Below are 14,962 nucleotides of genomic sequence, written 5' to 3'. Positions count from 1 at the left end.
GACCTCCTATTTCTTACCTACTTTCCTCGAATTCGGACTCTAGGTTCTGGATGCCTCCAGAGCCCAGAATGGATTTGTCAGGTGTTGCAGCTTAGATGGGGTTGGGGAATCAGACACAACAGGAAAGAAAGGAGCGTGTGAAGAGTCAGAGAAGCAAAACTGGCATGCAGCATGTGGGGCATGAGTAAATATGCCTGGCTGGAGCATAGGTAGGATGCTTATGAAGAAGAGGTGGAAATGGAGTTGACCAGAAAAGGCAGGGTCCAGATCCTGAAAGAACATATGTGCCTTGCTGAGGAGTTTGGACATGATTAGATCAAAATGGGAGAACCCTGAAAGGCTTTCAAGTAGCAGAATGACATGAAAGACTTGCGTAGTAAGTATATTCATACTGTTTAGCTAGTTTTACTGTTTCTGCATTGAAGCCGTTGATGAGTTTGCTGTTCTGACCTCCCTTCAGGAGGGAACTGCTGTAGGAGTAGTTAGCCAACAGCCGGCAGGTGCCACGTCTTCTGATCTGCCACAGCATCCCCTCAGGGCCACACTCTCCGTGGGCTGCTCCCAGGGTAATGACTGAGCAGGGCGGGGCCTGGGGCCAGGCCAGTTCTGCCCAACAGGGACTCTTCCAGTGGGTGGTCTGCTTGAGGCTGGGCTGGCAGAGACTTTCTCAGAGCCGTACACATCCGAGTCTCCTCCTATTCAATCCTTCTCCTTCTTTTCATGGGTGCCAGGGGTTTATGATGGTCTCAGGCTTCCTCTGTCTATTCCTGAATCCCTCGCCCTTTATCTGTCAGGTGTTTCCCCCAGTAATCTCTTTTAGTTCTAATTCTGTCTTGACATTGGCTTTCCATAGGACATGAACTGACAAATGATGCCTCAAAGCCTACTTTTAAATTTTAGTCTGTATCTTTAAGTGGTTCTTTATACTTTTACTCTCTGAACTAGCATGCTTTCCTTTATACGAAATACACTGTTTTATGAAGTCAGAGGTAATGTTAAATAAATGATCTCAGGACAGTTTGGACTCCCGGGCATGCCAAGCTTCTCCGCACAACTTGTCATTACAACTACCTGGGATCTGACAGGCTTCTGAGGAACTAGGGCAGAACTGGCAGCCTTGCTTAGTTCTACTTAGTAATGTATTTCCTACATCCCATCGTGGCAGGATTGGCTCAGGTTCAAAGAGTTGATGAACAGGAAATGCTTCAGACAGAAAGGATTTTTTTCCTGACTGTCATTCTTATAAAGTATTTTGATATCTCATGACTAGCAGGTGGTTAGATAAAAGAGGAAGATAATTCAGCATCTTAAAAGCCCGTGACCTAGCATTTGGGAGGACAGGATTAATTATAGCAAATCACTGTATGATTTTTGAAGCAGTGTTTCTCTTTAGAATATTGTGCCTTATATATGAAAAGCACTTCCTCTCTCTCTCTTTAATAAAAAAATCACTTTAAGTAAAAACAGTGAATCATGTTCTTGAAGTAGGTTGTGATCTTCAAACATGAGAAAAATATGGAAGTTAATTTTTTGTTTTTAGAAGGTCTGTCATATTGCAGTTTATATAATATGGCTAACAGCAAAATTGTGCGCTACATTTATTTAAAATGAAATGCTAGGTTGAGTATCAAGATTTTTGAAACTAAAATGAATTTGTTAGTTAAGTTGTAGAATTGAGCATTATCTAATCTCCTGGGCAGGCTTTCAAGTGTTCCTGTGATCAGAGGTCTTTTGTGAATTCTCTGTGAACGGGGATTCCCTGTGTGGTCCAGGATTTAAGGAGGGATTGAGGACCAACCTCATGGTTTTAGCTGCACTGCTTTGCTCTCATTTTACACACAGAATCTCTTCAGTAAGTGACAACTAAAAGGCTGACAAAAATTCAAATGGATTCAAACTATGCAGAGAGATAAAATGTTAAATACATTTAACATTAACTTTTCCATTAAAAAATATATATTAAGTCCTAATGATCTAACTGGAATTGTGGGCATTATCTAGTAAGTTCTCATTTAAAGAGAATACATAGTAGTTGCTTACATGTGAAAATAACCATGTGAAGAAAAATCTCCTATTTCTGTGAACTTACTTAATAGTGCTAAGAAGTTTATCTGGTGAAAGGATTTTGTGTGATATAATTTTGCAGTATTAAGACCCATGCACAATTGAGATGTTGCTCCTGTTCATGTGGCATATCCCTTCTTTAAAAAAAGCTAAATGATAATCAGTGAACATGACAAGAGTGATTACTTCAAAAGCCCAAGTGAAATACTGATGAACTTATGTCTTAATTCTGATAAGATTGTATTTTGGGGGCATGACCTTCTTATTCAATTAAGAATAAGTTATTAATCATAAAGATCAGATCAGAAGTAAATGAAAAAGAAATGAAGGAAACAATAGCAAAGATCAGTAAAACTAAAAGCTGGTTATTTGAGAAGATAAACAAAATTGATAATCCATTAGCCAGACTCATCAAGAAAAAAAGGGAGAAGACTCAAATCAATAGAATTAGAAATGAAAAGGAGAATTAAAAAGTGACACTGAAGAAATACAAAGGATCATGAAAGATTACTAAAAGCAACTATATGCCAATGAAATGGACAATCTGGAAGAAATGGACAAATTCGTAGAAAAGTACAACCTTCCAAGACTGAACCAGGAAGAAATAGAAAATATAAACAGACCAATCATAAGCACTGAAATTGATTAAAAATCTTCCAACAAACAAAAGTCCATGACCAGATGGCTTCACGGGCGAATTCTATCAAACATTTAGAGAAGAGCTAACACCTATCCTTCTCAAAATCTTCCAAAATATAGCAGAGGGAGGAACACTCTCAAACTCATTCAATGAGGCCACCATCACCCTGATACCAAAACCAGACAAAGATGTCACAAAGAAAGAAAACTACAGGCCAATATCACTGATGAATATAGATGCAAAAATCCTCAACAAAATACTAGCAAACAGAACCCAACAGCACATTAAAAGGATCATACACCATGATCAAGTGGGATTTATCCCAGGAATGCAAGGATTCTTCAATATATGCAAATCAATCAATGTGATACACCATATTAACAAACTGAAGAAGAAAAACCATATGGTCATCTCAACAGATGCAGAAGAAGCTTTCAACAAAATGCAACACCCATTTATGATAAAAACCCTCCAGAAACTTAGAGGGAACTTACCTCAACATAATAAAGGCCATATATGACAAACCCACAGCCAACATCGTCCTCAATGGTGAAAAACTGAAACCATTTCCACTAAGGTCAGGAACAAGACAAGGTTGCCCACTCTCACCACTATTATTCAATATTGTTTTGGAAGTTTTAGCCACAGCAATCAGAGAAGAAAAAGAAATAAAAGGAATCCAAATCAGAAAAGAAGAAGTAAAGCTGTCACTGTTTGCAGACGACATGATACTATACACAGAGCATCCTAAAGATGCCACCAGAAAACTACTAGACCTAATCAATGAATTTGGTAAAGTAGCAGGATACAAAATTAATGCACAGAAATCTCTTGCATTCCTATACACTAATGATGAAAAATCTGAAAGTGAAATTAAGGAAACACTCCCATTTACCATTGCAACAAAAACAATAAAATACCTAGGAATAAACCTACCTAGGGAGACAAAAGACCTGTATGCAGAAAACTGTAAGACACTGATGAAAGAAATTAAAGATGATACAAACAGAGGGAGAGATATACCATGTTCTTGGATTGGAAGAATCAACATTGTGAAAATGACTCTACTACCCAAAGCAATCTACAGCTTCAGTGCGATCCCTATCAAACTACCACTGCCATTTTTCACAGAACTAGAACAGAAAATTTCACAATTTGTATGGAAACACAAAAGACCCTGAATAGCTAAAGCAATCTTGAGACAGAAAAACGGAGCTGGAGGAATCAGGCTCCCTGATTTCAGACTATACTACAAAGCTACAGTAATGAATACAGTATGGTACTGGCACAAAAACAGAAATATAGATCAATGGAACAGGATAGAAAACCCAGAGATAAACCCACGCACTTATGGTCACCTTATTTTTGATAAAGGAGGCAAGAATGTACAATGGAGAAAAGACAGCTTCTTCAATAAGTGGTGCTGGGAGAACTGGACAGCTACATCTAACAGAATGAAATTAGAACACTCCCTAACACCATACACAAAAATAAAGTCAAAATGGATTAAAGACCTAAATGTAAGGCCAGACACTATAAAATTCTTAGAGGAAAACATAGGCAGAACACTCTGTGACATAAATCACAGCAAGATTATTTTTGACCCACCTCCTAGAGAAATGGAAATAAAAACAAAAATACACAAATGGGACCTAATGAAACTTCAAAGCTTTTGCACAACAAAGGAAGCCATAAACAAGGCGAAAAGACAACCCTCAGAATGGGAGAAAATATTTGCAAATGAAGCAACTGACAAAGGATTAATCTCCAAAATTTACAAGCAGCTCATGCAGCTCGATATCAAAAAGACAAACAACCCAATCCAAAAATGGGCAGAAGACCTGAATAGACATTTCTCAAAGAAGATATACAGATTGCCAACAAACACATGAAAGAATGCTCAGCACCATTAATCATTAGAGAAATGCAAATCAAAACTACAATGAGTTATCACCTCACACCAGTCAGAATGGCCATCACCAAAAAATCTACAAAAAATAAATGCTGGAGAGGGTGTGGAGAAAAGGGAACCCTCTTGCACTGTTGGTGGGAATGTAAATTGATACAGCCACTATGGAGAACAGTATGGAGGTTCCTTAAAAAACTAAAAATCGAACCACTGTATGACCCAGCGATCCCACTACTGGGCATATACCCTGAGAAAACCATAATTCAAAAGGAGTCATGTACCACAATGTTCTTTGCAGCTCTATTTACAATAGCTAGGACATGGAAGCAACCTAAGTGTCCATCGACAGATGAATAGATAAAGAAGATGTGGCACATATATACAATGGAATATTACTCAACCATAAAACGAAACAAAATTGAATTATTTGTAGTGAGGTGGATGGACCTAGAGTCTGTCATACAGAGTGAAGTAAGTCAGAATGAGAAAAACAAATACCGTATGCTAACACATATATATGGAATCTAAAAAAAAAAAAAGTCATGAAGAACCTAGGGGCAGGACGGGAATAAAGACACAGACCTACTAGAGAATGGACTTGAGGATACGGGGAGGGTGAAGGGTAAGCTGAGACAAAGTGAAAGAGTGGTATGGACATATATACACTACCAAATGTAAAACCGATAGCTAGTGAGAAGCAGCCGCATAGCACAGGGAGATCAGCTCGGTGCTTTGTGACCACGTGGGATAGGGATGGTGGGAGGGCGGGAGACGCAAGCGGGAAGAGATATGGGGATATATGTATATGTATAGCTGATTCACTTTGTCATAAAGCAGAAACTCACACACCATTGTAACCAATTATACTCCAATAAAGATGTTTAAAAAAAAAAAAGAATAAGTTATTAGTGATGTCACAGGTCTAGGGAAACCACAGTGGATTGTAGACTTGGCTACTATCGGGAGGCTGCCTTTGTCAAGTGGAATTTTTGGAAAACTCAATATGGCATCTCACATTGACACTCGAGATTTGTTTCAAACCAGTAATTGACTATGTTGGGATGAGTGGATGGGGCACTAAATCAAATCAATGCCATTTTGGGAAGTGTTTATTTTTTTTAAATCTCATGCTTACAGAAATTTTGCAAGTATAGTACAAAGAACATTTTTTCCCAAGGCACTTGAAAATAACTTATTGGCATGATACCTTCACCTATAATATAACCATCAAATTCAAACCATTCACATTGGTACATTACTACCATCTAATTTTCTGACCCTATTCAAGTTTTGCCAGTTGTCTCTATAACGTAAAGGATCTAGTCCAGAATCATGTGTTGGATTCAATGGTCATGTCTCTTTAGTCTCCTTCCATCTGGAATGTTTCTTTAGTCTTTGCTAGATTTTCATGATCTTGAAAGGCCAGTTATTGTAAGATGTCTCTCGCTGTGGGTTTGTCTGATGCTTCCTTGTTGTTAGATTCAGGTTTAGTGGGAATATCACAGAAGTGTTGTTGAGGTGGAAAATCACTTCTCCTTTACTGTCTTTAGTTCAGTGTTTGGAGGCCTTTGAATTAAACTGACAAAAGACAGATTAGCGAGAGGAAAGAAAAACAGATTTAATGCATCTATGCACAGGAGTTCTCAAAGAAATTTGACTCAAAGAGGCAGTTAGGATTTGGGGCTTACATACCATCTTAATAGAGAATCGGGAGGGCCAGAGGGATACCTCTGGGAGAGCAAATAACTTCTTAGAAGGGAAGTGGAGAGAAAGGGCACTTAAGGAAAAACAAATGACATTTTGGAAAGATAAATGGGCCTTAGGAGAATGGATAGATATGTAATAGTTTTGTGACAGTATCTGTTTGGCTGTAGTGCCAACTTCTCTTTCTGAAAGAGAAGATTGGAGTTGTTGCCCGGGATGGGATTTATGACAACTGAATTTTTTGAGTTCTTTTGAGAAGCTCTGCTTTTAGGCAGATAAGGGATTTCAGGAACTCATATGACTTTAGCTTAAAATAATTTTTATGCCACAGTGGCTTATTCTGGATCCCTTCATGCACTGTATTGTGTCATTTGGTGTGTGATTTCAGTTCATCTCATGATAATGATGTTCACTTTGATCCCTTGATAAAGAGGTATGTGCCACTGTAAAGTTTCACATTGTTTTCCATTTTTAGTTAATAAGTATTTTGTGAGGGGTACTTTGAATTTATGCCAGTACCTTTCAAGTTACACATATGTGAGTTTATATTATTGTGGTCTCATGGTTTAATGGGTTACAATCTGTTACTATCATTTATTTTGATGCTCAGTTATCCCTTATTTGGCCAGTGGGAGCTTATTCAAGCTGGCTTTTATGTTGACACACCCCCATTAATCTTTGAGCATTTCCTTGTTTTTTGGGAGGCACATGTTGCTCCAAGATCATCTTATACTTTCCCTGCCTTAGCTCTGAAATTAGCCATTTCTCCCAGAAGCCCTGATTCTTTTTAGTGGAGAATGGTCTTTAGAAACCAAGATCTGGATGATAGGTGTGCTCATTGCTCTCGGGGCATTGCTGCTTCTCACAGACCCTCTCAGTAGGTACACAATCTCTCATCACTGCTGCTCCCAACCCACCCCTTGGGGACTCCCTCCTCATTGTCAGTGCTCTGATTCCCTGCACTAGGCTACTGTGCAATAGCACTCCTTCCTCATGCTGCCCAGGTCTCAACACCCACATCAGGCCACCTTATCCCTTCCCACAGGGAGTCCTAGCTCACCTTGCTCAGGCTCTGACGCCCTGTGCTGGGCCACAGTCCCAGGTAGAAATGCTCCGTGCTTTGCTTGGGCTCTGAAACTCTGTGGCTAGACACCTCCCAGCCCACAACCCCATGCCCTGCTGTGGGGATGCCTTCTTTCCTCCAATCAGATTTTGACACCCTGGTTGGAGCTGCCATCCCTCTGAGTGTACATCGTCCTCATCCTAGCCAGACTTTGACACCCCACTCTCTGTCATCATGGACCCCACTCTCTTCATCATGGCTCCTCTACTCCTGTGTGGATTTCTGCCTTCCTCAGCTCCACCACATGGCTTCAGGAATGAATTGTTCATGTAGGGGAATAGAGCTCAATGCCATTTTTAAGTGTGGATTTAGAAGTTACCTAACAATTTACCAAAGATCTGTGGTCCTATTTTTTCACCAAGATTCTGGAACATATAATTGAAGAGAAATGATTTCTTGAGACTCCTCGTGTCATTTTTTTTAAGATTTATTTTTAATGTGAAAATACATATTTTAGTAAGGCAAAGGTTTGATGTTTGATTCTGCATTCAATGAGAAACTACCATATATTTATAGCATATCTTCTCCAAAATATACATGTGCATTAATTACTTAGGAGTAAGTTGTCTTCAGAGGATTTTGTGTCCAAAATCCATGATGAAAATTTCAGAATCCAAGTACCAGCAGTTCCTCATTTACATTCCATCAGGTCTGTACTTTTAAATCAGACAAAAGGTCTAAGGTACTTTCTGTTCTACACATGGGATGTATACTAAGGACCCTGAGTTTATATTTCCAGCCCAGATCTTGACCCTAGAACTACCTTCAAACTCCCTCTGTTTTGGACTACCCTTTAGTCTCAATTGTGCTAAAACTTTGTCATCGAGATGGCTATGAGATATAAAATGCAGATGTCAAGTAGGCATCCCCTATGCTTCATGCTCCTATAGCCAGTGCCTATGTGACATCTCCATTTTGATGTGTCACGGGCATCTCAAACTCAGCATGCCCACACCTGAACTCTTGAATCCTGATACTGCCCTCCACAGCACAAATCTTCTTCTTCTTCTTCTTCTTCTTCCCGGTCTCAGTAAATGGCACAACCATCCCCTCCCCCCCGCCCCCACAAAGCCCCAGCCAGAGATCTGGAAATGTTCTTGGCTCTTCTCCTTTATCCTTTATGTAGAATGGATCAGTGTATTCTGTGGTCTGTTCTGTTCTTTTCAGCACTTCCTGTCTCAAGCCTAGTCCAACCCACCGACATCTCTCGCCTGGTCTACCTCTTACTCCATTCTTGCCACCTTGTGATTCATTATCCTCACAGCTGCCAAAGTGATGTCTGCATATTGGATCATGTCACTAACCTACTTAAACACACTTAACAAATTCCACAATTCTTATGTACACCTGCATGACTAGCCCCCTATTCACCTCTGCAGCCTCACCTTGTGCTATTCACCCCCAAGCCCTTGGCCTTCTTTCTGTTCCTGGAACATATCAAACATTTTGCTACCTTAGAACTTTTGAATATCATCTGTCTAAAATATCATTAACTTCCCTATTCCAAATAGAACCTTTGAATCTTTACACTAGAGCCAAATGCTTACTGATGAATGTGATTTGGGGACTAATCTCTGTGCTCTTACATATTATTTACTTTGTACTTGAAGGAGAATCTCAGTGGCAATTAGTATGAAATAATTGTTAAACTTAATTTACTATTAAGAAAACAACAAGAAAGAGTCTGCTTCCAACTGCTTCCAAAATAAAAATCTTAATAAAAATCAATGTAATTATGACATTTAAAATGTGAAAAGGAAAAAAAGGCACAATGTCTATAAAATATTCTGTATATGAAATGCTTTTAAACCCTGGAAGAAAAGGGAATTCAGTATATTATTGTTACCAAATTATTACTAGTTTAATTTTCACATGACTCATTTCAGTAAAGGTGGTGATTTTTATTAATGGTGTTTGTAAATATTATAATTCCTTATGTGTACGTTGCACAGTCCAGTGTACAAGAATGTGTGCATGTATTGTTTTTCTTGAATTCCAACCTCTTGAGCACAGAGAAGTGACTTGTTGTAGCATCACTTGGCCAAGTCCAGTTCTCTAGACTTCATCTTCATTCAAGAAATGTTATCTGAGAGTATATTGTGTGTCAAGTGCTATGCTAGGAATTTATGAACAAAAATGTTCTCTTAGAGCTACTCCAAAAATGGAGTAGATGCATAATAAACAAGTCAGCCAGCAAATGCATACATGTGGTTGGAGAGTTATTTTTCCTTGCTCATACACACTGTTTTTCTGAAGCCAGGAATGTACTGAACTTCCAAACCAATCTTTGGATTTTAAATACAAAGGAAGGGAAGAGTCAGAGACTCTTTTGGCATTATTAACGCATAGGAGGTAAATCATTTTACGGCATTATGAAAGATTTTATTGTTTTGTAAATTATTTGGGGGCAGTATAAAAGGTTTTATTTTTTTATAGATAATCTATCCATGAGAGCTAAAAGCCCATCCCTACCGCACCATTCAGAATAGAATTCAGTGGAATGTAAGGGCTTGCAAATTTAGCCTCTGAAGTAGTAGGAGCAAGGGGAAGAGAGTCAAGGAGTTAGAGACAGTGGGGGATGTAAAGAACAGAGGTCTAGCCCAAAGGGGGAGGGATTTTTTTCTCCTTCCAAGTGCATGATAAGGTGCCAAGTCAGGAGGATAAGCAGAAGAGAGTAATTCCCCCTGCACCCTGTAGAGACGACAAGATGAAATTGGAAGCTGAAGAGATGAACCACTTAGTATGTGCTTCTCGATTCTGTGTGCTTGACTTACCAACAGCAAGCTTCATTGTTAATGAATTGTATCATTACTTGGTGAAGAAGTTAGCTCTTTATAATTTAAAGAAAACTACATGTCAGTAGTTAGAAAAAAGAGAACCAAAATCTTCATAACGTAATAGACCCTTAACTTTTGAAAGGACACTGGGACTCCTTTGAACACCATTTTTATAGTTTACTAAATAATTACAATAAATGTGTCACCCCTTTCCTGCTCATGAGATCTATTTCTCTCTACTGAAGTGTCATTAGATGCCTCCTTTCCTGCGGCCCACAAGACAATTTTTAGAGGGTGTCTGAGCTTGTGCCCTTATTTAAAAGAAAACTGCAATCTGATGTGTAAATGAGTTACTGTGCTATATATGTGTAAGGAAGTGTTATAGTATTTATAAGCATCATTAGTGAAAATTTATCGTCTTTATTGAAACAAGTCATTTGGAAATTAAACTAGAAATAATTTGGTAACAATAGTACATTGAATTCCCTTTTCTTCCAAGACTTCAAACTGTTTCATATACTGAATATTTTATAGACATTGCTACTTTTTTTCTTTTTGCATTTTAAATGTCATAATTACATTGATTTTTATTAAGACATTTATTTTGGAATCAGGCTATTTGGGGTTGTTGTTTTCTTAATAGTAAATTAAGTTTAACAATTATTCCATACTAATTGCTACTGAGATTCTTTTTCAAGTTATAAAATAAATAATACTGTAAAAGAACATAAATTAATTCCAAAATCACATTCATCATGTAGTATTTGACTAGTGTAAAGATTCAAAGATTCTATGTCACTAAGAAAAACAACATTATTATGATTCATAGTCATTAAGCCTCATGCTTGTTTTATCGATGGATTAAATTTTCAGCTTTTGATTTGTGTGTGTGTGTGTGTGTGTGTGTGTGTGTGTACATATCGTCAGTTAACAGTAAGTCTCTAGGAATGTAAGATCCAATAACATGTTCAAAGCTAAAATTTCCCCTCCAACAGCTTCTATTTGTTCCTTATTTTTCTAAAAGGTGCCATTATCCACATCCAATTGCTCAAGCCAGCAACTAGGCATCATCTTGACAAGTTTCTCTCCTTTATCTCCCACATCTACTCTAATGCCAGGATCTATTTATTCTGCCTTCTAAACTGCCTTCTCAGGTCTGTCCACTCATTGATCCCATAGCCACCACCTTCGTTCAAGTTACCATCGTCTCTTACCTGGATTGCCGCGGGGCTTCTTAACTAGTCTTCCTAGATCATTTGTACCTCCTTTGCATATGGCAGCAAGAGTCTTATAATTTGATCCTAGATTTGATCCTAGTCTCTCTCTGCATAAAGCCCATTCATCATGTCTCCTAAGATAAAGTTCAAAGCCCTTAATATGATCTATGAAACCTCATGTGATCTTGCCCCTTCTACCTTTTCACTCACCGCCTTGCCTGAGCCACATTGTTTCTGTTCATTTCTTTGAGAACCAGCTACTCAACCATTTCAGAGTCCTGGAACGTGCTGTTCTTTCCTCCCTTCTCTACACTGTCTCAGTGTAAAGTCACTTCCTCATACTTCTCAGACTGAGATAGGTCACCTTGATATTCACTTCCATGTCATCCTGCATTTTCCCTTCTTAACACGTCACCTTGATATTCACTTCCATGTCATCCTACATTTTCCCTTCTTAACACATGTAACTCAGAATTATTTATTCAAAGTCTATCTTTCCCACTCAACAGGTAGATCCAAGGAGGTGAGGATCAAGTTTGAGTTGTTCATCATTTTATCCTTTTTGACATTATACTTACTTTTGACATTATGACAGAGTTCAAAAAACCCAAATAATTAAAAATTGAACACAAGTGGGTAGTGCTTTTTAAAAATTTGTTTGAAAGTATCATCAACAGTCGTGTTTACTCAGGTTCAAATTGACTTGGCAATGTGTGGGTACATATGGAAAGAATCTTCCAGGTGAAGAAATTTCAATATATTGGTAAGCCCTGAACAAATGGCCTCTTTATGAGAATGTATGTGGAATGTAAAATCTAGAAGAGACTTATTTTCTTGTAGTCATGCTGCATGTATCTAAACACATAAAAGAGGATCCAGTATACTAACTTTACACTCACTGGAAATTTGCAGACAGATTAAGAGCAGCAAAACAGGAAGTAGACACACATCCCAAAAGTCAAAAAACAAGTCAAATAGATGTCATAAAGCCCAAAGTGTATGTGTCCTCAAAGCCTTCACTCCAACTTTGCTTGCTCTTAATTTGCACATAGTATCAATAAATCTATTTGCTTGGCTTTCTCATTTCTAAGGCCAAAGCCCCAAACAAGAACTGGACAGGGAAAGACGGTTGCAGGAACCCACTGTTCCCAATGGCAGTGTCGGCTGACAGCAGGGTCATCTCTCCCTCCTCCAGACTTCGGTGGGACCTTACTTGTGTGACAGCACTAACTATATTTGCCTAGTGGCATGATTATGCTTTCAAAAAGTCATTTCCCATTCTTGATCATAAGCTCTTAAGGGGAAACCTTGACTTTTTACAAGACTTTCAGAGTATCACACAAAACCATGTCATAGTTGATAGTCATAATTAAAATAAAGCAAAACAACTCTGAGCCATCAAGAGAAAATTGAATTATGTTTAATATTGTTTGAGGAGCGTGGAATGAAATATTGTATTTTAGAAATGTTTTCATACCTAATAATGGGAATGAAAAGCTTTTCTTCTAAAAGAACTGAATACAAAGTTATTGCTTCCATTTTTTAGAGCCACTTATAAACCATGGAGTGTCTCAGAGCTGAAGTTTTACTATTTACTACTCCTAATTCTATTGATGTATAGTTTGCAAACCCTTTAAACAACCTAGCTGAGAGCAACCTATGAGGAAGAGAGGGTAAGTGTTCTCACTTTACAAATAAAAAACCTGAAGCTATAACATAAATTATTACCTCAAGATTGCAGCTATTAAGGACCAGAACTTTTAGTCTTTCTGGATACATTTAGCCATAAAAGCAATGTAGCATTGTGGTAAAATCACAAGCTTTAGTGCCAGAAACATCTAGATTTGTCTTTCCTTTAGTCACATACAAACTGAGTCACAGTGGGCGATATGCTTAATCTCTTTAGATGAGGGCAAACTGAGCAGTTATTAGTCATGTGATAGATCAGTTTGGCAAAGTATGAACTGGAGCCACAAGGGGGAATCTTTGAGGAATCAGCTAATGAATTCCTTTGGGTTTTGAAGCCAGAGGATCAGGTATTAAACAAAAAGACACTTCCTGGTGACACCAGCCCTCTGTGTTTTAGTAAGGTATTTTTCAGTCCATCTGACTCTCAGCTTCTCTGGTATAACATTGGAATAACAGTAGTACCTATCTGTATCAGTCAGAATAGGTTATGTGCAGTAACGAAGAGTCCCCAAATCTCAATGATTTAAAACAAGATGTATTTCTTACTCACTCATGTCTGTTGTGGGTTGCCCAGTAGCTCTTTCACATCATCCTTATATGAGAACCTGGGATGATTGTCTTTTTATTATCTGGAAGGTTGTCATTATGGCATTATGATCATTATGGCAAGGGGAAGGGATCACAGCAAATCACACACAGGCTCTTAAAGGTTTTTGCCAGGAAAGGACATACATCTCTTCACTCACATTTGACAGACCAAGGTAAGCCACCTCTCTTGCCTAACTTCATGGGGTTGGGAAAATGAAAACCAACAGTGGGCCTGTGAGCCTGGAAAGAGAACTGAAATATTGATGAACAGCCCTAATGATCACCACTTAGCCCTAGTAGGATTGCCAGGAGGGTTAATTTAGTGAATGTAAAACACTAAGCTTAATGCCTGGTACCTTACAAGAACTAAGTAAATGTTAGGGATTGTTATGACTTACATTGGTTACAAACTTTATTCATAATGATGATTTGAACCTTATATCAGCTTGTTACATGTAGTGTGTCTTAGGAAAATAGAATTTTTGAAATAGAGCCTGTGTCTGGAAGAAAAATAGAGCTGCATGACTTCCTAACCTTGCATGAGGGAAATGCCTCAGTGTGCTACACAGACACAGCATCAGGACTCAGCTGACTTAGATGTAACAGTAGTCAGTTATTCTCTTCTGTCCAGATGGGAAATTTTTATTTATAAACTGCTAAATAACAAAGAGGATTGGAATTATACATTTCATGTTATAGAGCCAAGTTCATTATTTTTGAGTGTCCAACCCTGTTTCTGCACATTCCTTTGCACTGTGTTAAGCTGCAAAACCCTGCTTATGGTTCCTAGATTCTTCCAGGTTGATGGTAAGCAAGTCACAGTATAGTCAAAGCCATTTAGGCAAAAATAGGTCCCCTTGGTTTTTAGAGTCCTTTTTTGTCTTCCTTTTTCCTTGGGAGGAGACATTTCTCTTGCCTTATTTTTTCACTCTTTTCCGCTAAACAGGAAAGAATCGGTCATTGGGTCATTGTGATGGATGGTTGATTGATTACATTTTACCACAAATGACTTTATGTGTTAGTTGGCACTTTGATCTTAAATGTGTTATTCTGGCCTGTGAGCTTCTCTACAGTGAAGACCCTGTCATCCTTTAGCCTTGGGTCCCCAATGCCCAGAAGCATCTGGAACTTAGTTGATCTTCATTAACCGTGAATGAAGAACAGAACGACAGTGCAACAAAGGTACAGTCCCCAGTTAAAGGAATTTCAGGCATAAAGAGAGAACAAGGGGACATTTTCTCAGTGCAGGGA

At 38.4% G+C, this 14,962-nt stretch overlaps 1 protein-coding gene across 5 annotated transcripts in view; it reads left to right on the top strand.

The window, feature by feature from the left end:
* TMEM200A (transmembrane protein 200A) overlaps positions 1–14,962 on the top strand; it is a 71,699-nt gene that overhangs the window by 36,456 nt on the left and 20,281 nt on the right. The window lies entirely within an intron of this gene.

This window comes from Balaenoptera musculus, chromosome 12 (genome assembly GCF_009873245.2).
Source record: "Balaenoptera musculus isolate JJ_BM4_2016_0621 chromosome 12, mBalMus1.pri.v3, whole genome shotgun sequence".
Lineage (NCBI taxonomy): Eukaryota > Metazoa > Chordata > Mammalia > Artiodactyla > Balaenopteridae > Balaenoptera > Balaenoptera musculus.
The sequence above is the reverse complement of the archived record's forward strand: the minus strand, read 5'-3'. Positions and strand labels throughout refer to the sequence as shown.